Source organism: Mauremys reevesii, linkage group 3 (assembly GCF_016161935.1).
Source record: "Mauremys reevesii isolate NIE-2019 linkage group 3, ASM1616193v1, whole genome shotgun sequence".
NCBI classification, from domain to species: domain Eukaryota; kingdom Metazoa; phylum Chordata; order Testudines; family Geoemydidae; genus Mauremys; species Mauremys reevesii.
The window spans coordinates 189,076,832-189,103,035 of NC_052625.1; the positions used below are offsets into that span (position 1 = coordinate 189,076,832).

A 26,204-nucleotide genomic window follows, 5' to 3' on the forward strand; every position below is an offset into this window, starting at 1 on the left:
GCAGAGGGGCATTGCTGGCATATGATGGCGTATATTACATTGGTGGACGTGCAGGTGAATGAACCAGTGATGGTGTGGCTGATCTGGATAGGTCCTGTGATGGTGTCCTGTGATGGTGTCGCTGGTGTAGATATGTGGGCAGAGTTGGCATCGAAGGCATCGAATATTCCCCCCCCACCACAATTTTATCTGAATTATCCCATGCTTAGTCTTCTCCTGAAAGGGTTATTTTTTTAACTTCAAGGAAAATCTATTTAACTTATTGTTTAAATATGTGACAGTAAGAGAGAAAAAAACCTCCACCATAAATCCTTCTAGAGAATCTAGACTGTGAAATTGACATAACACAGAAATGACTGAATTAAGGGTACGTCCATACTACCCGCCTGGATCGGCGGGTAGCAATTGACTTCTCGGAGTTCGATATATCGTGTCTCATCTAGACGCGATATATCGAATTCCGAACGCGCTCCCGTCGACTCCGGAACTCCACCACCGCGAACGGCGGTGGCGGAGTCGACGGGGGAGCCACGGACGTCGATCCTATGCCGTGAGGACGGGTAAGTAGTTCAAACTAAGGTAGTTCGACTCATAGCTGAAGTTGCGTACCTTAGTTCGACCCCTCCCCCCCCCAGTGTAGACCAGGCCTAAGAAGTTGAGGCTGTCCTGTTGGCTCGTTCTTTTAAAAGGCTAATTGTAGCCCTGTTTGCAAAAACAAAATATTGTTATACAATAGTGGAGTTATAAGTTTATAAGTGATTGAACAAATAATTTTCAAACAAATAAAATGAAATAGACAATATGGGGCAGCGCCTGAGCTAGAGTAATGGAGCTATGCCAATTTAAATGATAAATTTAGCTAGCCTTGTGACTAAAGTTATGATACTAATTGCAGGTCTATATATAATATATAGATAGATAATATAAAACCTAAATATTAGTTATATTGATGTGATTTTTGTGCTGCAGTTTCACTGTGGAGTTCCATACTGAGGTCCCATTTTGCTCCAATTGAAATCAACAGGAATGTTGATATTTTGAATTTAATGGGATCAGGGTTACGGCAGTTGTATTTTGTTTTTGTGTAAGTATTACTGTGTAAATACCCAGAGTACTCAGATGGGTAATTAAGGCTGGAATCTTGCAACTTGTTGAGCACAGAGAGACCCCAGTGCCTGCCCAAATGCAATAAGTTGCAGAGTGAGGATTTAAACCACTTTTCCAAATTAAATACTTATCTTCTTTGTTTCATGGGCAGCTTGTGATTCCTGCTGCAACTTGTTGCATAGATGCCATAGAGAACATAATTTGGCTTCACAGTTGTGGAATTAACTCCCCCAAGAACTAGAGACCACCACAAATTTCACCACTTTCCACTCCAACTGCAAGGCACATTTCTTTGACCTTCACTTCTGTAATGTAAACGCACACCAACAGATATAGTCATATTAACCAAAAACCAAAAACAAACAAGCCTCACACTACCAAACCAAGGGTATGTCTACACTTATCTCTAGAGCGATCGATCCAGCGGGGGGTCAATTTATCGTGTGTAGTGAAGACGCAATAAATCAACCACCGAGCATTCTCCCAGTACTCCACCGGAGCAAGAAGCGTAAGCGGAGTCGATGGGGGAGCATCAGCAGTTGACCTACCACAATGAAGACACCGCGGTAAGTAGCTCTAAGTACATTAACTTCAGCTACACTATTTTTGTAGCTGAAGTTGCATAACTTAAACCGACTTAGCTCGCCTGTCTCTTCCCTCCCCCCCGCAAGTGTAGACCAGGCCCAGGACAGTCTACTGCACACACTTCTCCCTCTGTGGAGAGAATGAGCGAACAACACATGACAACTCTGTAGTCATGTTGCTAAATGAGTTACTGGAAAGCGTTCAGATACTGTGGTGATCATGGAATAAGAATCTAAATAGAATAGAACAGAACAAAACTTAGCTTGATTCAGCATGGCAAAATTCTACACAACCATTTGCAGAAGGAGAGATTTGTTCTTGTTTTATTGGGGTGAGTAAAATATTATTAGTTGTTTCATTGCCATCAATGATAATAGCTAAAGTTGGGTAAGTAGTGTGACAGACCTAGACCAGTGGGGTACAAGAGTCTGGTAGAGGCCAAATATACTGGTCACTGGATGAGTAGTTTTCTGTTCCCTGAGTGACCAGAGCAGGGGCTGCACTAGAGTAATCAGGAACCTGCTAGAACCAATTAAGGCAAACAGGCTGATTAGATCACCTGCAGCCAATTAAGGCAGGCTAATCAGGGCACCTGGGTTTAAAAAGGAGCTCACTCCAGTCAGGCGGGGAGGAGCCAGAGGAGAGGAAGTGCGTGTGAGGAGCTGGGAGCAAGAGGCACAAGGAGCTGAGAGTGAGAGGGCGTGCTGCTGGAGGACTAAGGACTACAAACATTATCAGACACCAGGAGGAAGGTCCTGTGGTGAGGATAAAGAAGGTGTTTGGAGGAGGCCATGGGGAAGTAGCCCAGGGAGTTGTAGCTGTCATGCGGCTGTTACAAGAGGCACTATAGACAGCTGCAATCCACAGGGCCCTGGGCTGGAACCCAGAGTAGAGGGTGGGCCCGGGTTCCCCCAAACCTCCCAACTCCTGATCAGACACAGGAGGAGTTGATCCAGGCTGTGGGGAAGATCACTGGGGTGAGCAAATCTGCCAATAAGCGCAGGACCCACCAAGGTAGAGGAGGAACTTTGTCACAGTAGGTTTTTTCAAGTCTGTTTTAACATTGACTAAATTTTTAAACAATCAAAAGTCAGAAAATTTAAAAGTATTCATTCTGTCATAGTAATCTAAACTCAGCCTCAGTGCATCATTCCACATTCTTCTGCACCCCCCATTAAAATAAGGACAGAATTGGATGTCTTAGATTATCTTTGATTACTAGTTATGTTTTTATACATACCTACTATAATGGACTAATTCTGCTGTTTTAAACTCCCATGCAACCTCTGATCCTTGCTTCATGCTGTTTCTTGGGTGCAATAGAGAACATAATTTGGCTTCATATTTACAGCTCCAATTGAAGTAAGTTATAGTTTTCAGTATATCTGAAGGCAGAACTGGAAGTATAGGATATTTATGCTTTTAAATATATATCTTAATGGGCCTAGTTTTGCACATACATAAATATAATATGTTTCCATGGAAGTTTCACACCTACATCGGAAAAGAAAACAGAGTTTAGCTGAGGAAAGTCTCCTTGTGTGGTCCTGCTCTTGCCTGCAGGCTATGGTGCTGTGAGAGAAGCCATATGATTTGGATCAAGTAAGTCAGTTAGCAGATTGCTAGTCTAGAGCCAGGATGAGTTGTGCCTTTCTGTTTTAGGGAGCAGCCTGCTTTGTCTTTTCTGTTTTTTTGAATTCTTGTGTGTTATTCTGAATTCTAAGAAATAAAGTAATGTTATGCTGCAAACTTCCAGCAAGAGTATTTCATGTTTTTATTTAACTTCTGTGTTTGTATGACATGAAATATAAGTCACCTGTCCTATGCAATGGTAGATCCCAGTCTAGCCTTCGGTGTGTGCACTTTCACAAAGTAAATTTCCTTCTTACTCTGATGCATTTATCTGTATTCTTCAGCTCAAGCCAGAAAGCCTAAAACCATCTTCCAATCAAGGTCCTGACCCTTCACGGTGCTTTGTGTGTAGCACCATTGATTTCATGACCTTTAACTCCACTCATGCGGAGCCCTTATGAAGTCAATGGGCTCTTCACAGAGCAGCTTTGAGGACTGAGGTTCAAGACAACATTTGTTACACTGCTGCAGCATTCCTGAGTTAACAAAAATGTCTTTGCAACAAATATTTCACTAAGAATTTATGATAATTCTCCGCTGGAATAAAGCTCTTACAAAGGAGGTTTTAAGGGTTTCAAGAGGTTTTTAGGGTAAATGTGATAAGGTGCCCAAAAGATGACTGTCAAAACTTATGGTTCAATTGCCTCTTGGAAAGTATCCTGTCAGATTCTAATGTTCTCTCTCACATTATCTGTTACATTGTCTAATCATACACTACTGGCAAAGAAAGTGTCACCCTCCCCACTTAAAGAATGTCATGTCCTCTCCAGTCTTTCAAAGAACAGATCTAGTGCCATTTTTCAGAAGCTTTTGCTATTTCCCCAAACTCCTTGAATCATTTATCTTCTACCAGACTAAGCCTTTTGATTTTTAGCTGCTACAGATAAAAGACTGAACATGTTAGCAACAGAGGTGGTTATTTTTGTATTATTAACAGTGGCAGTAATATTATTTTTCTGTGGGATTTCATTGCAAATGCCTTACTTTTGAGATAGATATAATCTGAAGTACCTTGTCATGATAACTGTCAAAAAAGACATAACGATAATTAATAATACAGGTCAAAAATAAGATTGGCACCTCATTATGCTAGGCACTGCAGAAATATGTAGTGAGAGACAGTCCCTGCTCCAGAGAGTTTATAGTCTGCAAAAAGACAAACGATGGGGGAAAGGAAGCCGCATTCTCCTCATTTTACAAATGGGGAACTGAGCCACAGAGAAATTGACCTTTTACTAAGATTATTATTTTTACATATAGAAGGTGCACTTTGAGAAATATATAACACTAGCCCAGATAACTCAATAGCATCAGAGACAGTATTAATTTATACACATATGATAAGCAAATTCTGTATCTTGGGTATGAGGACACCAGTAAGAATTTTTATGGTTGTGGTAATGCACTTTAAGGGGTGAATTTTCAAATGATTAATAATTGTTTCTGAAATTCACATTTTATTGTTAGTTATTGTTCCTATTTATTTTGATACTTCATTAGATGCTTTTGGTGCTTCAGAGGAGAGATGAGGACACACTGATCTTTTCTTTGGGCAGATCAGAGAGATTAGGTATGTGACCTGCTGGAAGCGGTGTGGGCCAAGGGACTTACTGGACGCCACGTCCAGCAGCTCCCATTGGTCCGGAGCAGCAAACCGTGGCCAGTGGGAGCCGCAATCGGACGGACCTGTGGACGGGGCAGGTAAACAAACCAGCCCAGCCTGCCAGGGGCTTTCCCTACAGAAGCGGCGACCCCAGTTTGAGAAACACTGCTCTATATTGAATGGCTAACAAAAACCTAATGCTGTGATACAATATAGAAGTCCCTTTTTAGCTCAAGTGATAGAGACCTGTGCTTCTGGAGGGGAAGGCCTTGATTATACCCTACTGTTGCCTGGGAAGTCTGTGCAGACAGTCACTGTGAACAGTGAAATTTATACATCCAGTTCATTGTTATTTGTTTAATAATTTTTAGCCTAAAATGTATTGATTTTTCCAGAGGAGGTTGCAAGAAATAAGTAGTTTTCAGAAGCTGCAAGTGAATTCAAGCAAACATTTTAAAAACAATTCAATATTAGACCCAAAATGAATGAAATGCTTCTAGTGCGAGTTCAGTTTTGTTCCTGCAAAGTTCCCACTACTTGAGAATTCTAGACAACCTGGAGTTATATAGCTATCTATCTAGGATGCCTACAACATGGAATTGTACTGGTTCCCAAACTGGTTATAATAAAGGCATAAATCAAAAGTGTTGCATCCTGCTTAAACAGCAGTGATTTCAGCCTTACTACATTTTTCCAACTGATGTGGTTTTCAAAGGAAAGCTCAAGGTCAAGAAGAGACATTGAAGTAATTAGCAGATTGCAAGGCAATATCCTATTCCACCAACCGGCACCATTCAAGAAGGAACAGTGCTCTCCATGTTAAATGGCCAACCGAAGTTACTTATATTTTCTCTGAACTGAATTTGAAAAGAACGGCAAACAACAGAGAGTGTATATCTGATAATCATATGACTAGGTCGGTTGTCCTCTCATTCAGAAGTCTATAGATGCCTATATCTGCATGCTGTTGAGAAGATAATTAGAATCCTGATTCTTGAATGTAGCATGTTGGGAAAGTGCTATATGCAAATATTGGAGAGTATGGGTCAAAGTTTGATGCTGCATGGGACTTCTGGCATATTAACAAGTCCAGGGGAAAAAATGACTGTGTTTAAAAATTAATAGGACTCTGACAAGTATGATTTAAACCTATCCAAATCTAAATCAGTCAGCCCTGCTAAAATCTTCAAATACTTAAGAGGCAGCCCTTAGCCTAAGGTGTAAAAAATGCTGTGAGGATTGAAAAGTTACTTTGCATTTTGCTCACATAACAGTTTTGTCCTTGTGTTAAGAATAAGTAAGTGATTTTGCTGCCCTTGTGTCTTTTACTTAACCTCTATTAGCACTGCATATAGTAAAATGTTAATGTGTTAAATAAACATTACTCCTTTGAAAAACAAATTAGATCTCAAATAGTATGTAAAGAGCTGGCTGAGCTCTTCCTTCCTGATCATATTCAGTACAGATGTCTCCTTTTTCTGACTGAGTAGTATTTGCTGATTTTTCATTTCCTTATTTGTAAGTATTCATCAAACAGATGGACCAATAATTTTCAGATCCCTGGACTGTTTGTAATATGTTTGCTTCCTCTACTCAGTATTTGTAGTGTGATTAAGTCACATGATATTGTTTCTGATTCCTGCTTCAAATATTTTTAAAACTGGATGTTTGGCAAATAATGTGCTGTGTATATATGTGGTTATTAGAGCTAAGTGAAGGTGATTTTTTTTTCTTGCTGAAATGAAAAAAAACCAAAAAATTGTTTAGATCAAACAAAATGTTCTGAATGCCAATTCAAAATGAGATTCTTTGAAATGGTTTGTTTAAAAATGTTTGTTTGTTTGTTTGTTTCAGCTGAAACTATTCACTGAAAAAATGCATTTTGGTTGATTATCCCCCCCCCCCCCGCAAAAAAAAATCACCCAACTCTAGTAGTTATTGACATTAAAATGTTTGAAACAATTGCAAATGTTTTCCAGGGTACCCCGCAGTTGTCCATATGCTAATGAAGAATATAACTTAATGGATCATAGCAAACCAACCTTGATGCAATTTTTTATGAAAGGTTCTTTTTAAACTATTCAGCCAGCTTTAAGTATGAGGAACCACAAATGGACTGCAGAGATAAGCAGAATTGGGGAGACAACATTCAAATCTGGGATCAAACTTCTCCAAATGTTTTAAGTGGATTGATGCAGGGCATTGCTTCAAACCCACTACAATAGTTACCCATGCTGGCTGCAACCCTTGCAAGTGTATCCTAATTAATGAGCATGATATCATGCCTGCTAATTATGAAAATCAGGAAATCGTATTCATGGATATGATGTCACACTTGAGAAATGAGTGCAAACCAATTAATGCCCCATAGTCCCATCTTGGGTTATTTAAAATACACCATTTATTTTTAATAGTAATCGCTGCATGTATTTATTTGTTTCATTTATGGTAGCACCCATTATGTGCTTTCCAAACACTCAAGAAAAGACACTTCCTGCTCTGAGAGCCCAGTCTAGGGCAGACAGCAAGTAAACAGATTAGATGAAGATGAACAACAATAGGCAATTTACATACAAGTCAACACCATGCACTGTAGTCAGCACAACAGAAGTGGTTCCTTCTAAGGGGAATTAAATGGACAGAATCTGAAAGCACTCAGGTTGCTTTTGTGGTTTATGTTGTCATCAGATGACTTGCCCTGTAATTCACAGTTGCTTGCTAATTATCCTCTATATAATCATGTTTGAGGGGGCCAGTGAATCAGGGAGTCTATTATGGGCTCAGCGATGCGGTTAATCACTCTGGGCCAGATTTTCAAAGGTATTTAGGCACCTAAAGATTCAGATCGATATCTGTGTGATTTTCAAAAGCGCCTGGACATATTACTTCCATGGAGGGGAGTTAGGCACCTACGCAGTTTTGAAAGTCCCACTAGGTGTTTACTTGCATCTCTAGGCCCCTAAATACCTTTAGAAATCTGAGTCTCTGTACCGAATCTGCTCTCACTGACTTCAGTGTTGCAAGAGCATGCCCTTTCTGCCTCAGTTTCCCTATACATAAATTAACTTGAATCATACTTTTAAAAGAAAATAAAAATTAAAAGACCATACTGCCTACAGAAATTCTAAGGCGAGGCAAAGAACTATTCTTCGATCAAATATAGTTAGGGAGAGATACCTTATTTGCATTTCTGACTGCTTCTTTTTCATGAGTTTCATGTTTGAAGGAAAGTGAATCTATCAGGATTAGAATCTAATTTATAAACTCAATTTAAATAGTCTCTCTCTTTCAGTTCATCCAATTTTTATTGGCTTTAGAATACAAGAATCATGAGTGAAAAAGGATAAAAATGGATAATTATACACACAATTATTTTAAAAAATACAGTAACGATAGCAGTGATAACATGAAAAGTACCCTGACACTGTTTTATAGTTCACTATAGTAAGTGTCAGAGGATTAAAATCAATGACAAAAACGTGTCTATTTAATATTATAGATAATTATAAAGAGGTACTGTAACCTAGGGAACTGTAATGTAAGTTTGTGTTTTAAGAAAGTTATATTCATAAAGTTAAATCCATCTAACTATAATAAAAGACAAATTAGAGATGAAGGACCTTTTTTGAGGCACTATTTTAAGTTGATATTGGTTTTGTATGGATTTTTTTTTGAATAGTTGAACATATAATTAAAAAGTTAATGTTACTTTTCAGTTTGCTGGGTATAGGGTTACCAGACAGCAAATATGAAAAGTTGAGATGGGGGTGGGGGAGAAATAGGAGCCTATATAAGAAAAAGACCCAAAAATCTGGACTGTCCCTATAAACTTGGGACGTCTGGTCACCCTAGCTGGGTAAGATGTTATGGGCCAGATTTTCTGCTCCACTCTGGCCATTTTCTGTCACTGTAGATGTGCAGAGGGGATGAAATTTGACTCTTTGCTCCTCTTATTGGGATTTGTATATAATCTAGTGATCAGTGTGTTTTACAGATGCCCCATCCCCAGAGGATATGGATTTGGTACCGCTACACTTACGTGATGGCCACCAGCTTGTGTTGGAAGGCAGGGAAGAGGCATGACCAGAGTAAACACATACTGCTTATTTTCAACTGGTGGATGGTGCTTTGAGGACCATTACCCCCAGACTGGTTTAATGTACACCAGGCGGAGGCCAGGCAGAGAGTCAGGTAAGTGTAACTGGTTCCTTGCCACTTGCCACTGTGCCCAGTGAACAATAGATAGTAGTATATCAGAGCAGGAGGAATCCCACCGTTTTCAGTTGTAGGAAGGTGACTACTTTTGTAAAATGGCCGGGAGTGTGTGGGGGAGGATAAAGTTCCAAAGTATATAAATCCTGCAATATATATGCAGAATGGAAAAAAGAAATTGAAGATAAAAATATAATCAAGAGGATTCCAGGATGCAGTTGCAAACCAATAACTAGGTGTTATATGGCTATATCTAAGGAGTCTGTCTTTGACCAAAATTAGGTATCAAGTTCAAAGAAAGAACAAAATCAATGGAAGAAATATCAGCAATGAACATCGCAATGTATGAATACAAAAGGATGCAAACGTAATAATCTGCTATAACAATGTGTTAAATAAAGCATAAGAGACTTAGGGGTAAGTAAATACACATTCAAAATACTTTTTCATTAGGTAACAAAATGATATTTAAAGTATGACACAGACAGAAAGTATAACGCACTATGTCACACAGACATAAAATAGAAGCCAAAGCTGCCCGGTCAGTTTGAAGCATGAGAGAATAATTTAAGCAACTCAATCTCCCCCAAATATGCAGTGGTTGTGCTGCACAAACAGTGCATGGTTGGATTTACAGTGATTTTATAGGGGCATGACCCAGCCAAGGGAAGTGGAATAGAAGACTGGAACTCTATGGTGTGTCCACACTGCAATCGGGTGCATAATTGCTGCATGTGTAGACATACCTGAGCTGGCTTTAATCTAGCTAGCAGTAAAGCTGCAGCAGCACAGACTTCAGCATGGGTTTCAGCATGTCCCAGGGTCCTGGGAGAGCTTATACAGCCCATGCTAGAACCTGTGCTGCTGTAGCTGTAACACCGACAGAGCCTGGTTGTTGGTGGACGGGATCAAACCTGAGACCTCTGGAGTTTAGTGCATGAGCCTCTACCACACAAGCTAAAAGCCAACTGGCTGTTAGCTAAAGCTATAGAGCAAACTCATTAATCTCCCACTCTCTAAGTGGTCTCGGTGCCACTGGATGGGACAGAACACCACACCCAGGAGGTGTGTGGGTTACACAGCTTCACTGCTATCAGTACCTGAGCTAGCAAGATTAAAGCTAGCCCAGATATGGGTACACGTGCTGCAATCATGCACCCCACTTGTAGACCTACTCTAAGTAGCATTATTGTCCTGCCTGTCATAGAAGTTCCTTCGTAAATTCCTATAGAAGTAGATGACAGCACAGTCAATATTAACTGGAGAATGGTCAACTGAAGCATTAACCCAAAGAAAGGTCTAAGGATGGGGATGGCTTTGTGTTGGGGATACCTAGTCCTCACCTTATCACTAAGGTTTCTTCAGGTATGTTAGCAACAAGAAGAAATTCAAGGACAGTGTGGGCCCCTTGCTGAATGAGGGAGGGAACCTAGTGACAGAGGATGTGGAGAAAGCTAGTGTACTCAATGCTTTTTTTGCCTCTGTCTTCACAGACAAGGTCAGCTCCCAGACAGCTGCACTCTGCAGCACGGTATGGGGAGGAGGTGACCAGCTCTCTGTGGGGAAAGAAGTAGTTCGGGACTATTTAGAAAAGCTGGACGAGCACAAGTCCATGGGGCCGGATGCGCTGCATCCGAGGGTGCTAAAGGAGTTGGCCGATGAGATTGCAGAGCCATTGGCCATTATCTTTGAAAAATCATGGCGATCGCGGGAGGTCCCGGGTGACTGGAAAAAGGCTAATGTAGTGCCCATCTTTAAAAAAGGGAAAAAGGAAGATCCAGGGAACTACAGGCCAGTCAGTCTCACCTCAGTCCCTGGAGAAATCATGGAACAGGTCCTCAAGGAATCAATCCTGAACCACTTAAAGGAGGGGAAAGTGATCAGGAACAGTCAGCATGGATTCACCAAGGGCAAGTCATGCCTGACTAACTTAATTGCCTTCTATGATGAGATAACCGGCTCTGTGGATGAGTGGAAAGCAGTGGATGTGCTATTTCTGGACTTTAGCAAAGCTTTTGATACAGTCTCCCACAGTATTCTTGCCAGCAAGTTAAAGAAGTCTGGGCTGGATGAATGGACGGTAAGGTGGATAGAAAACTGGCTAGATGGTCGGGCTCAACAGGTAGTGATCAATGGTTCCATGTCTAGTTGGCAGCCGGTATCAAGTGGAGTGCCCCAAGGGTCGGTGCTGGGGCTGGTTTTATTCAGTATCTTCATTAACGATCTGGAGGATGGTGTGGACTGCACCCTTAGCAAGTTTGCAGATGACACTCAACTGGGAGGAGTGGTTGATACGCTGGAGGATAGGGATAGGATACAGAGGGACCTAGACAAATTAGAGGATTGGGCCAAAAGAAATACGATGAGGTTCAACAAGGACAAGTGCAGAGTCCTGCACTTAGGACGGAAGAATCCCATGCACTGTTACAGACTAGGGACCGAATGGCTGGGCAGCAGTTCTGCAGAAAAGGACCTAGGGGTTACGGTGGACGAAAAGCTGAATATGAGTCAACAGTGTGCCTTTGTTGCCAAGAAGGCTAATGGCATTTTGGGTTGTATAAGTAGGGGCATTTCCAGCAGATCGAGGGATGTGATCATTCCCCTCTACTCAGCACTGGTGAGGCCTCATTTGGAGTACTGTGTCCAGTTTTGGACCCCACACTACAAGAAGGATGTGGATAAATTGGAGAGAGTCCAGCGGAGGGCAACAAAAATGATTAGGGGGCTGGAGCACATGACTTATGAGGAGAGGCTGAGGGAACTGGGATTGTTTAGTCTGCAGAAGAGAAGAATGAGGGGGGATTTGATAGCTGCTTTCAACTACCTGAAAGGGGGTTCCAAAGAGGATGGATCTAGACTGTTCTCAGTGGTAGAAGATGACAGAACAAGGAGTAATGGTCTCAAGTTGCAGAGGGGGAGGTTTAGGTTGGACATTAGGAAAAACTTTTTCACTAGTAGGGTGGTGAAGAACTGGAATGGGTTCCCTAGGGAGGTGGTGGAATTGCCTTCCTTAGAGGTTTTTAAGGTCAGGCTTGACAAAGCCCTGGCTGGGATGATTTCATTGGGTTTGGTCCTGCTTTGAGCAGGGGGTTGGACTAGATGACCTCCTGAGGTCCCTGCCAAACCTGAGATTCTATGATTCTATGACTACTGTCTGCATCCCAATATGGGAGAATTAATCTCTCAAACTGTGAATCTTCCTGATATCAGGAAACACTCACCATTTCTGTTAAAGGAATACAACTTTTTATTCTGCTCTTTATGTCCAAAACACTGCATCAGTTAAATGCTGAAAAATATTGGAGAATTAAGGTCTGACACTTATCCATAGATTGGGGATCCAATTATATTGTGTAGCAGGGTGGACCCCTGCTCCTTCCCTGAAGGGCTTAAAAACAGCCCTGGGAAGGGGCTGTAGCAGGAGAAAACAGCCTTTAGCCTGGGTTGATTGGGGAAGTAGGCTCAGCTGTGGCCATGCTCCAATCAGGCCACAGCTGGCACCTATAAAAGGCCAGGGAAGCAAGAAGCATAGATAGTCTCTCTCTGCCTTCAGAGAGAGAAGAGCTTGGCTGCAGGGAGCTGAGATAGAGTACCTGAGTGGAACAGGGCTGGGGACAGGATGAGGAGCTGGGGAGCTCCAGCCTGGAAAGCCCCAGGCTGTGGCCTATCAGTGGGCCAACAGGTACTGGGGGTTGCAGAGGGCAGCCCAGGGGTAGGCCAAGGCAGCAGGTCCAAACCCTCCTTGCCTGTGATGAGTTGGCTGATACTGCAGTCTGCCCAGGACGTGGGGCTAGACAATGACTGGCAGTAGCCATACACTGAGGCAAGGTGGGGATAGAGGGTGGGGATTCCCTTAGAGGGGAAACCCTGAGAGAAAGGGGTTACTGCCAGGGGGCAGCACCCCCATGTAAAAGGGCATCGGGTCCAGGGAGGGACACGGGGGCCTGAGGACAGGCGGATCACCGGCCTGCAGAGGGCGCTCCAGCGCTGCAGAGAGCTAATTCCCGGAGTCACCAGCAGGAGGCGCCGCAGGGGTGAGTCCGACCTGTCTACATATTGGTTACCTGCAACTGAGAAACAGTGGACACTGAATCCTAATACTTTTTATTTACTCAGAGGTGGGTCATTTTTTTCAAAACAACATTAAAACCAATAATTTGGAGATTTTCAAGACTGACTTCACAGCTACAGTTCTCTAGTGTTAATACCTAACACTTGGAAGAGTCTGAATTTTGTATGTATCCCCTAATCTCTCGCTTACCCAGTTTTTATGTTTCCAAATATTGCATTGTTCGTTGTGAGAGCAAACAAAACAACTTTCTGTAACTCTTTTTCAGTGTTCAGTGAGTTATTTACAGTTGTAAATTTTCCTAGATTAACTCAAAGGTTCCCTCCCTCCTGTCGAGTCAAGGGTCAAAGGCAGTGACTTACAGTTGGTCCTCCACAGCAGCTATAGTGGCAAGAAGTATTTTAAGTTCCCAACACAGTTCAGCAAAATAACGCCCCCAAAGAAGCACATTTTTAGTGAGGGGTTTGCTCAATTGATCCAAATGATCAGCTAACAGTTTCCAACAAGTAGAATGCCTAATTAGACAGAGATGTAAGTATGTTGGTTCAACAAATGGACTTCAGCAGAATAGAACTCCCACACACATTGCAAACTGTGACCCAGGGATTTTTGTGCCAATTAATAGAGGTCATAGAGGAGCATAAAATTTTGCAGGGCTCCCTGGGGCAAGTATGCACAACAATTTACCAAAGAGTGGTAGTGGCCCTCTGGTCATCATAATCATTGTGAAATGTATGTATGGATAAGATTTAAGAAGTTATGTCTATACTGGAAATTGTATGCTTAAAGACTTGAAATTAAAGGCAGATCCCCAGGAAGTGACATGCCTGACAGGTTCTGTCAGGCAGGGGATAGTAGATGCTTATCTCCTGGTCTGGTCATTGTGTATTGTGTGTCTCTATTTGCATATTCTAGATTGTGAAATCAATAAGAGAATGCTAAATCTACAGGAAGGGACACGTTGCATTAGGCGGTCCAGTTTATGAATAAAGATCAAAGGAGTGTTTTGAGGAGTGTTGGTTGGAAGGAGATTGACAGTATCCTTTACCAGGGGGAAAGCTGGTAGTTTATTTTGTCTCATGAAAAAAAATCACAGCCACGTCTGGCTGAAAAATGCCAGGTGAGCTTTGGGGTGAGCATAAAACATAAAAATATATAGTAAAATAGTCTAGGTTCTAGAATGCATGTTATGATTTTGTTTTATATGTAACCATTTGCTGCCAATATTTCTACTTGCTATATTTGAATTTCTCCTCTTTGTTAAATAAATGTTTGCTAGTTTTCATAATAAATATATCTAAGAGTTGTGTGTTAAATGGAGCGGTGACATGAGGTGACACTGGTAAGATGACATTTACTGTTTCTTTGGGAGCAGCAAATCTGTCAATACTGCGAGTGCTCAGTGTAACAGGGGCTGGACACCTCCGGGAGATGCCGGGATGGCTCAGGGGTTGGAATGTGCCTATCACTAACCTCCAGAAAGATAGTAGAGACTGTAGAGGTTGAGAGCGGAGTGCTTGTTTTACCCATGGCTGGTGGAATCAGGGAGCTGATCCCCTGTCAGGCACAGGCAAGGCTTCCTCATTCTAAGGGCAGCTGGTAGCATATGCCTCACATACTCCCAGGAAGTATCACACAAAGTCTAACCAGCAGCCAGCCATAATACAACACATGCATGTGCTGGTGCCCATCTAATCAGATTATATTGAACTATTCTAGTTGCTCAAGGTCTTTCCAAGTTTTCAGAGTCATTTTCATGATACTGAGAATAGATTATCATTCATTTAAATCTTACAGTCCTTCCTTGAAGCAGAACATTTTTGCATTAAAGATTGAGTATAACGAGTTGCTTAGCTAATACACCTGGGGATGCTTTGGCCTAAAGTTTATTTTTTCTTTAATAACTTAGCACAACTGAGATTTGAAACTATTTAGAAGGGGAGGAGGAATATTGGAGAGACCCAGACTATCTTTGAATCTAAAACATACATATAATCCCATCCAGGGGGACAGAGTAAAATATATTGCCCTAGATGTCTGAAAGTTTTTTTGAAGGACAGCTGTTAGCCACCATGCTCAACTGCATTCTTAATGTTTCTTGGTCAAAATAACTTTAAGATCAGGTTCCCATGCTTTTCCAGCCTCCATATTCCAAGCACTGGTTATTTGATGCCATTGTCTTTAATTAAAGTAGATTTTATATTTACATATGAAATAGTGATCTCCCCTGATTTTGATGAAAATTTTCCAACCAGCTCTGATTATTTTCTGTTGGCCTGGTGGTGCTAGCATTTTCTATCATTGAGGATTACAGTACATATAGAACGGAAGTTGCTCACAGGGGCTAGAAAGGCCATTGGAATATTTCTGCTATTTTTGTCAACTCTCACACTTTTATTATATTTAGTGCAGGTGTCAGAGAGGCTGCTTCTAGTAAAGATGGCCACCAAATCCCATTGTTCTAATTTAGATTGATGTCAAGACTGCTTCCAAGACTTCATGCCCTGAACTCTAAGGGCTTGTCTATATGGAGAATAAGGCTATGGCTATGTTGGCATGCATTCCTGACTACTGAATTGTGCTTGCACTCATGCGTGCTTCCCATACCCATACCTGAGAGTCCACATGTGCTGTGCTGGACACAGGTATAATGCTCTGTACACACACATACCCGTGTTCACACTGTAGCAGTAGGTACGCAATGTTAGTGCTACCATTTCTCAGGTGGCATCCCAGGGTTCTATTTGTCACAGAGAGATGCTCTAGGAATTGCTTTGTTGTGTGTTTTTGTTTCTGTCCACCCTGCATTCACACTGGATGATCACATCACCCACTCTCTGGTGTTCTCTGCAAAACTGGGTCAAAAACATGGAACAATGGGATGGTGATCTGGTCATGCTCCTGCTCCTTACGGAGGGTAGATTGTGCAGTTCCATAAGCACTCAGAGAAATGCTGGATAGAATTTGGGCATCATTTTTTGATGTATCAAAGATGGTTGACTTTAAGACTCAATGACAATTTATTCAGGTCACATTGGACAGATATGTTGAATGCTGGTATTCCATGGTCTATCCTTTGGTGGACTGTCGCTTCTGGTGCAGGAGAACCAGCACAGCGTGTTTGGATCACATCATCTTGGAAATCTGGGATGCCTAGCAGTGACTTTATGACTTCTGCATGAGGAAACAGGCCTTTGGAGAGCTGTACGAGGAGCTGGCACCATCCCTGTAGCATCGGAACACTAAATTTAGGGAACCCACACCAATTCAGACAGCTATAGGTCCATTGCAAACCATTTGGAAAGTCTGCTGTTGGAGTTATGGATGTTCAGATTTGTGAGGATGTTGGCATAAGAAAAGTTCCAGAAAAAATAGCTGTTTTTCAGAGGATGGAGTTTCCAAACTCTGCTGGGGCCACTGATGGCACTCATAGTTCAATACTTTGGCCACCACAAGGGTTAAGTGAGTATGTGTACTTGTTCCACAAGGGTTAATGGACTACAGAGGCAGATTCATGAATGCTAATATGGGGAAACACTGGACAGGTTCATCACACTATGGGTGCTGAGTAGATCAGGATTGTACTTGACGGAGCAATAAGGGACTTTATTCCCCAGAAACAATATTGTTCTGAGTGTTATAGCTGTGCCAACTTGTTATTTTGGAACAGTTTGGATGTTTTGGTTATCCCTGGAAAAAGATAATTCAACTTCAAGCTAAGTACCTGCAGAATGGTCATGGAATACATGTCTGGTAGACTAAGAGCTTGTTGACGTAGCTTATACACTTGTCTAGCCTGCAATGTGGCAAATGTTGTTCGTATGGTCATCACCACTCCACACTACGCAACATTTGTGAGGGCAAAGGGGAGAATGTTTTCATTCCAACTGAGCTCAGAACTAGTCTGGTTTGCAAAATCTGTACAGGCAGCAGGATCTCCCCCATGTGCATACTGGTCCAGTGAGCAAGGGAAATTAGGGATTCCGTATGTACACAGGAGGGAGGCAGAAGACATCTGCCCTTTGCTTGTGCCAAGGGACACCTTCATATCCTGTAAAGCTACTTGAAATGCATATGGGGGAACATTTGTATATATGGAGCTGCATATCTTTGTGTGGGTTTTGGTCCTCTTTGATATGCTGAAGATCATAAGCCATTCTTATGTGTGACATTACACACATTGAAGGAAGTTATAACAGGGCATGTCATTGTATGGGGTTGGGTGTCTGCTCTGGAGGATGGTGGCCAAATCATTATGTGGTCATTGTTCAGTGTTTTTCTCCTCACTATTCATATTTCTTTTGAAACCTCTGTTACCGGGAACATGTAAATGTTTTAAACAAGATTATGATGGTTTGCTATACAGGAGAAGGGGGAGTATTTCAGCCATTGTGTTTTGTGATTTTTTTTTGATTGTCAACAGTGCCCAGTGAAATTAATGGTTGTTAGAGATCACTAATCCCTGGTCTACTTGACACTGCTTAAGTGGGATTGAAACTTCTTGAGCTGCTGATTTCTGTAAGGGATACTGGCAGCCACTGTTATTGCTTGGTTTATTATTGTTCTTGGTTTTTAATATTAAATATGTTCAATAAAGCCATGAAGACATTGACCCCTTGTCTGTCTTTTAGATATATGCTATGTTGAAAGTTAATAATTTTTTTTAAAAGCACATAACACATATGCTGCATTTTCCCCATCCCTCACGTGTATCCATAGGACTTTAGATATTACTGAACCTTGTGGGAGGGGAATAGTGGGGGAAGACTAAAATATATCCACTATCATGGCACCCCATTTGATTACATGTGGTACGAAGCTTGGGGCCCATTCTCGAACCAATAAACACCTTCAGTTCATTATACTTGGGAAAGAGGAGCCACACACAGTTAAAAAAAGCATAACACTTATTAAAAGTATGAAGGTAGAAGGCATTATGGAAAGATTTTGAAAAGAGAACAACATTTTAAAAATACTAACTGTTCACAATTGAGAACACTGCCCACAGCTGAATGTCTTTGCACCAGTCTCATTCCCCTCTTCATCAGAAGGGGTGAACTACAGGGGAAAATGATTCTGGATGAGAATTGGGACATCTTCTGAGAGGAGTTACAGGGCCCGATATGTGGTGGTTGTCTGGGACTCTTGCAGGCTTAAAGTTTTCCTTCTGCTTAATTAGGAGATCACTGGCACAAGATCAACAAGTTCAGCAGCATGCTTGGTAGCAACCAGAAGAGGAGAAGGAGGCAACAGCTGAAGCGTCGGTTCTGGCACCTCAGTGATGGACGCTGTACTCTTTCAGCCACCAGTTCAACTAGTGTCTTCATTAAGAAATGCTCCCATTCCTTATGACATGTCTCCATGTCCATGAACCAGTTCATAAGTGTCTCCTCCTGCTGAAAAGATGACTCCTTCCTTGCCCTGAGGAACTCCAGTTGCTCCTGGTGTCTGCTGTCCACCCTGATGGGCAGCTTCTCTAGGGCTGTTCTCCATCTACCCCTACCCTCTCTGGGTGCTCCTCCTGCCCTTTTGGCAACATGATTTCTATCGAGGGCACTGAAGGTCCAGCCAATTGAAAGAGAGGGAGACCATTATATTTTTGGCCTTTGGAACAAGCTGAGAAATTACCTGACATATCTCTCCTCTTCCCTGTGATTCCAAGGAAAGTATAAATGACTGGCCCTGGATTTAAAATCAAAAGCTCTGTTCAAACTGATAGATGCTGCTGCAAACAGTTGTGGATCATGGTCTGGCATCAGTGTTTCTCATTTCTTGTTGCTCAAAAAAGAATCTGACTTTCTGAATGTAAGAGTGAGTTGTTTTCTTCACGATGGTTGCTAGAATATGTGAAGACTTGTCACAAGGTGATTTGTATTCTCCTTCCAGAATAGATACACTGTCACAGGCTGCCAAGGTCTCTGTTTCCATCAGTGCTTTTCTCTGTTTTGTTTGCAGTTTTCATCATATTATTAAAGTTTTTGCAATTTTTAAAATTTTGAACTGACACCAATCCACCAGTGACTTAAGAGCGGTGCCAGTTACTGCACTTCTTTATGCCCCCGTGAGTTTTCAATAGCAACGTCACCAGCAGACTGTGACTTTTAATCAGTGTTGCATCATCAGTACACTTTCTAATATGGTTACATTCCTAGCAATGAGAAATCAGCTCCACGGATAGCTCTGTCCTATGTCCCCAGACTGTTTTACAAGGTTGGAGTCACAAGTCTACGTGTACTTTTCAAACTGCCAGTATTTGCTGTGATTGGATGGTGGATTTTGCTATGATCACCGTCAGACGCAACACACAGTTGGACTTGTTTGTTGCACTAATACTCCTCTGATATTGATTGCTTAAATGAGGACCTGGTAAGGGTAATTGTTGCTGTTAGCATCATTTAGGCTCATATAGCATCTTTGTAGTAGTGTGTCTGAGGTGAAATCTTTGTGTTATGGACAGAAGTTCATCTAACTTTTTTTCATTAACAAAGACGTATTGTCTGTTTTTATAGTGAGCTCACTGCTCATCAGCCAAGTGTAAAAGCATGACTATGTCTATGTAATTGCAAATGCTTTCTTTTCCCGAAATACATGTACCACTGCTCTACCTCTCTTAGTCCTTAACAAATGAAGTCAACTGTTTGCCATTCTTATTGAAGATTTATAAAAGCTGCCCTAGACCACATTATGAAACATCTGTTCCTTTCACATTCTGCCCTTTGGTCCCATATCATATAAGGGCTGGAAACACTTTTACTCCTGAAATGTTTTTGAGTACTGGAAGGTCAATGGTCCCTTATTTCTTATTTGGATCGAGGTTGAGCACTGAAAAAATGTGCCACAAATTTGATTTGCAGACCTTTTTCCCCCAGTGACTAGGTGCTGAAAATCTCTCAAGATAGCATGGTAGAAGCTCCTTTCGTATCACTTGTAAATTTCTCTATACACCAGAAGTGAAAGGAAAGACTGAAAAGATTTATTTTGTCTGGTGAATAGAAGACTTAGTGCTAAACCACTTGGTCTTCTCCAGCCTTAGCCTGCCGCATCTTGGCCTGGTCCTTGGCATCCTTGGATTTTATTAGCTAGTTACCTCACTCCCAGGATTGCACCATCATTCTCATCACCGTTGATCTCCTCACTAAGATGGCATATTTATTTCTGTTCATTCCCTCCCAACTGCCTGCCTCTTTCTAGGTTATATTTTTCAGCTCCAAGGACCGCTGACCAGAATAGTCTCAGATCGAGGTCCACAGGTCACTTCCTGTTTTTGGTGCAAAATCTTGGGAATGGAACTGCTTACTTTCTTGGCCTATCACCCACAGACGAATGGGAAGACATAACAGGTGAACCAGGTCCTTGAATGAACAATACCATTATTGCTTTCTCATTTATCATCAACATGAATGGGGCACCTGCCTGACATAGAGTTTGCGTACGACAACTCCACCCACGCATACCCCAACACAAACCATTCTGTGCAAACTACAGTTTTCACCCTCGCCTTCAGTTGGCCACACCTACAGACTCCTCAGTCCTGCCTGAAGCAGATCTAGTTGTCCACTTTCATTAGATTCATCAAGAGCTTACCAAACACCTAAAAGCCACCAAGGAGGCATAAAAATGTTATGCCGACCGCAAATGCCAACTCTATCTGTAGGAGATAAAGTCTGGCTCTCCTCCAAACACCTCAGATACCCCTCTTCTTTGGTCATACTGGATCACCAGTACCTGGGACCATTTAAAATCTTGGAACAAATAACCCCTGTAGGCTCCAATTGCCAGAATCCTTGAAGGTTCATCCAGTTTTCCATGTCTTCCTTCTCAAACCCCATGAGAAGAATCCCTTTCCTGGATGCTCTGCTTCACCACCACCTCCCAGAGCCAAGAGGAGTATGAGATCTGGGAAATCCTAGACTCCAAATGAGTTTGGGGCAAATTCAATTATCTAGTGGATTGGGAGGGCTGTAGGCCAGAAAAGCAATCATGGGAGCCATTAGAAAATGTCCATACTGAGGAACTTATAGGTGCCTTACACCAAAAATACCCCCTGAAACCAAGTCCCGCAGCCCCTAGGAGGTGCCTTTGAAGTGGAAGGGTACTGTCTGGAGCCAGCCTACAGGAAAACCAGTCTCCTGGCAACATAATGAGTGCAGCTGGCCCTGATAGAAGCTGTCAGATTGACTGAGCCACCTGACTGTCTTCAGGAGTCAGCAGGCTGATACATAAGCTTAGTAGCAACAGCAGTCCAGTGACTGCTCAGTGTACTTTCTGGTCTGCAGCTGGGATTGGTCCTGTCCCTCCCTTTGCTGTTTCTAGCCCTGCCTGTACCTGCTCCAGTCCCAGCCTGTACCTATATCTGTTTCTGCCCCATCACCCAGCTAAATCCTGGCTTCAGACCCCTGGCTCCAACCCTTAGTGACATCTCCTGACTGTGTCTCCAGTTAACCCCTCTGCTTTGGCTTTGGCTTCTGACTTCTGGCTCTGACATTTGGCTTTGCTTCAGGACCCTGCCCTGGCTGGATTCAGATCTAACTGACAGGCCAACCATTAGACCAGACTGCCTGTGACTCAGCAACTGACTAAGTCTCCCACTTGCTTTGGAGACCACTACCAACTCACGAGTCCTGGTCATGACTTCTTCTCATGACAATGTAACACCCGTGTCTTCCATGTGTTGTAGATCTTGTTTTTTCCATTAGAGACTTGTGGGTACAAATGGATGGTCTCTGCAGTTTCTTTTTTGTATTTGCCAGGCAGTGTTGCAGCTGTATGACAGCTTGTGAGTATTGTGCCTGGATCTCTTTCAATCTTTGGATATTTTCCAGCTTCTCCACTAACTGCAGTGCCTGTATTGCCAGCTGCTCTAACAGAGGTATCATCAGAAACTGGTTGTTATTCTGTCTACTGGTGTTTGTTGCTTTTTGCTAATGTCAGTTTGGAAGTACTCCGGCAGTTTCTTGTCTCTGTTACACCCACGACAATCTCATCTCTTTTCATTGCTTCGTGTAACAGAGAAAATGTGCAGAATTCCAAGGGGCTCTATACAGCTATTTGAAAGGGCTACACAGACAGTCCTGTTTGCTTCAGAGAAACTCTGATTCCATTGCACTTCATACTTTCCATTGTAGGTCCCAGTAATGTCAACATCAACGGCTTGCGGCTTTGACTTCTCATTGTTTTTTGCTTCCTCAGATAACGGGAGCATTTCCAGGATTTCACTGGCAGCTTCTCCCACTGCATATTCTCCTACTGCATAAACCTTACTTGGATTGTTGGAAATCCACACACAGTTGCACCAAGCCCATGTTTGGTGAAGCTCAGGAATGGGGTGACAAAAGTGGCTTTAGGACATCTTTCCATGCCCTCCTTCCCTTCCCCCCCAGTCTTGGAGTTATCTGATACAAATCAGAGTGGCTACAGGGCTACTTTAACTAATGCCCCCTTAGGAACTATCCCCCCTATGCTCCGTGCACAACCCTTCCCATTCTTGGCTGTAGCCCAAACCCACCCCAGAATGTTCCCATCCTGGTTTTACACCGTCAAGAGATTCCCCCATGACAATGGAGATTCCAGCTCGGGCCACTTCTGTCTTATTCAAATATCACACTATCTTCCAGCTTGACTAACCTGGCTCCCTGTGTTTTTGCAGTCTAACTTTGCAGGGGCTCTTCCTGGGAATGCTGTTGCCATGGGGATTATTTTTGCTCTCTGTATGTCACCTTTAAAATCTTTGCAGAATCACAGCTCTGTTCTTGTGGAGCATGTGCTCCTCCTGGCAGCTCTGGAGATGATGTCTCAATTACACTACTCCTAGCTCTGCTGCTGCTGCTGTTTGCCGCAGACTTTCTTCTTGCTGGGTGTTGTATCAAGCAGGCAAGGTACTAACAAGCTTGAACAGGACTTTATTTTTACAGTGGAAACCTCTTTACCAAGCTGCTACTGCACACTCTGTAACTCTCACTCAGCCTCCTCAACTCCTCCCCCGTCCTTCCTGTTTCCTGTCCTTTCAGACTCCCCACAGCCAGTGCTCCCAGTTCTAATAATTACAAGCACATCTAAACACCACACTGGGTGGTTTCCTTTTGCTGCATTTCCATTGTCTCCATATTCAGCATCTGTTGTAGCTGATATACCTGGCCTCCATTTTTTATTCTTCTGTCAGTTCAGAGGGAAGCATTTCTTGCCCTCTGTTTTTCCTGTCACTAATGACTTTTTGCAGCATTTTCTCTCATGCACCAGCCACTCTTTCTGATCTCCCCTTCCCCACTTCCAAGGCTGCCAAGGGTTTTGTGAGTATGGCCTGAAAATGCAGGCCTGAGTTTTATAGCAGTCTATTGGTATGTCTGCACTTGGAGCTGAGGGTGTAATTCCCAGCTCATGTACACCTATGTGATGAGAGCTAGTGCAAGTATGTCTACGTGAGCATGGAATCACACACCCAGCTCCAAATGTAGACATAACCTAGGTCTGAGTCCCAACATTCTGCAATGCGGATTTGTATTTGTTTTGATTTGAACTATTCTAGGCCTGGGAACTTCCTAATGTCCCATTTTCCAGCACTTATTTTATGAAGAAAATAAATTCATGAATTATAGAATGTGAGATCTGGTTGGAGCAGCTCAGTATCCTAGCAGTAGTATGTGTAACAAGAAGGTGACTCTGTCATGGATCGTATATTGAAGAGAGATGCGAAAGGAGTGGTGTCTCCTACACACCATCCTTATACCTTCAGTGATGCACCCTGACAAAGAATATCTAGAAAAAAATGGTTTAGAGAAGGCTTAAATGTATAAACCCAAACATTTTACATTGTGTATGGTGTGTATATACTGTATGGATGTGTGTGTGTGTTATCAGTTGAATAGAGTATGGGGTTTGAATATTGTCAATTCTAATTACGTACTTTTTCAAAAATCTATGATTATGCCTTAATATCCTGTGAATTTTTGTTTTAATCAGAGTTGTCTCAGAGCTAGGTGCATGCCATCTTTTTCTCCTAATTTCCCCCATTTTCAGGAGTTATTTTATGAGGATCTCTATTGCTCAGTTTTAGAACCTGACTCCCCATCATAACAGCTAAATATTATAACAGTAGGTTGAGCATGGACATGATAATATCAGAAAGAGTTCATACAAGGAAGGGCGAGAAAGGATGGCAGTGTTTCCCACCCATCATCCATGTCCTTCAATTTTGCAGACTCTCTGGGGACAACACAATTGGGCAGAATTTGACTTTGGAACTTTGTAGGAGTTAAGTTCATGTTAGAACCCCACATATAGTCATGCATGTGCTACCTACAAACATTTCCTCCTGCAACCTAAAATTATCTGGCACTGTATACCCACTATTGCCAATTACAGCAGAGAGTGTTGGAAGTGGACAAGTTTTGGATCTGTCCCCATAATGCAGTAGCCACTGCAGCTGAGCCATCAGAAGGGTTGATGCAATTTGCTGCTTGTAGAGGCCAGGAACCAATTTCAACCCTTTGGGGTAGAGAAATATGCCGAGAGGAAATAGTGCCCCTGAGTCACATTGCCTCTTGGGAATGTGCAATTTATGCACTACCTCTTGCTCAGGTCTGTGATTGAAGTCACAACCTAGCCTATTGCCAACACATTAGAGAGGGATGGGAATGGAGCCAATGTTGGCTACACGTCAGTCATCTGCCTGCAGACAATCCCAAATCAACAACCTTAAATCTAGACCCTGATTTGTTTATCTGGTGACCCTGCCTCAGTGCTGAGCTGATTCTCTACCTCATACATAAGAAAGTAGAAGACATTTTTGCTGCATGCAGGTCATATGCCTTTTTTCCATTTTCCCACCAAAGAAATAGTCCATAGAGTGACATAACAGTCTGCTTTGGAGAAGCCATGCACTGAAGTGACTCCCACCCCTCTCACCATATATGTGCACCAAAGGGGTTATGGATAAGGATTGGAACTCTCAGTGAGGCCCAATATTTTCCAAGGTATTCCAAATTTTAAAGCCTTTGCTCTTCAAAAGAACTGACTCCCAATAAAACCTGCAAACTCCCCTATTCACACTGGAAAACTATATCAAAACCCATGCACAAAACAAACCTGCAATACTGCAAGAAACACATCAAACCAGTGAAGTGGTGCCTCAGAAATACTGGAACTTTGGATTTGCAGTGGAAAAGAATAAAAAAAAGAATCAAGAATCTGGAAGCTCAGAGTGCAACTATCCCAATTTATCTCAGCTCCCTGATTCACCTTCCCCCAGCAGGCCCTGATGTCCAAGCCTCTTTCATTCTTCCTTTTCTAGGATCTTTTTGATGGGAGCCCAGTGACTTGCTGCTGTCTTTGGCTGGCCCCATCTAGTAGCTTCTAGATCAGAGAGCAGGTTTTTTCTCTATCCCTTGCATCTTTCCAGTGCAAGCATCAGACTTGTTCTCCCTCTGCATCTTCAAGAGGTGTTTCCTCTTTCAATCACTCCTAGTTGGGGTGGAAGTGGTGAGGACCATCTCTCTTCTGTCTCTTCCCTAGAGGGGATTAAGGGTTCTTTTTGTCCCTCTCAGTAGTGAGAAGGCCTAGGGTCTTGTCTTTCATTTATCTTGTTTGTTTGGGAAGGGTGCAGAGGCTTTCCTCTCATCCTCTACCTCTTATCCTCTTCCCTCATCCCTCCCATGAAGGACTTATTGCCCCTCCCTCATTTATCTCTGCCATGGGGAGGTGCCTCTTTCTGCCATTTGGAGGCAAGGAGGCAAATGGGCCCACACAGCAGATTAATTTAACATACCCAATAATTCAAGGCAAAAGAAGGGTCACTTGCTGTGGGGAGGAGAAATTTTCCCTTTTGAGATGCTTCCTCCAGGTCCCTCTGAGGAAGCTGCTGTGTCTCTAGCACTGAGGCAGCCAGCCACGGAGGGAAATGACTGTACAAACACTATTGTCTCTATAAGCAGCAAGGAATCCTGTGGCACCTTATAGACTAACAGACGTTTTGCAGCATGAGCTTTCGTGGGTGAATGCCCA

General features: G+C 42.5%; 1 long non-coding RNA gene across 12 annotated transcripts in view; it reads right to left on the bottom strand.

The window, feature by feature from the left end:
- The window catches only part of LOC120402359, a 70,535-nt gene that overhangs the window by 41,668 nt on the left and 2,663 nt on the right, over positions 1-26,204 (bottom strand). The window contains exon 4 of one of the 12 annotated variants that reach the window (XR_005597168.1): positions 25,400-25,711. The exons of the other annotated variants lie outside the window; for them this stretch is intronic. This is a non-coding gene — a long non-coding RNA (uncharacterized LOC120402359). Of the gene's footprint in view, positions 1-25,399; positions 25,712-26,204 lie in introns of those variants that run through there. 12 annotated transcript variants of the gene reach the window in all.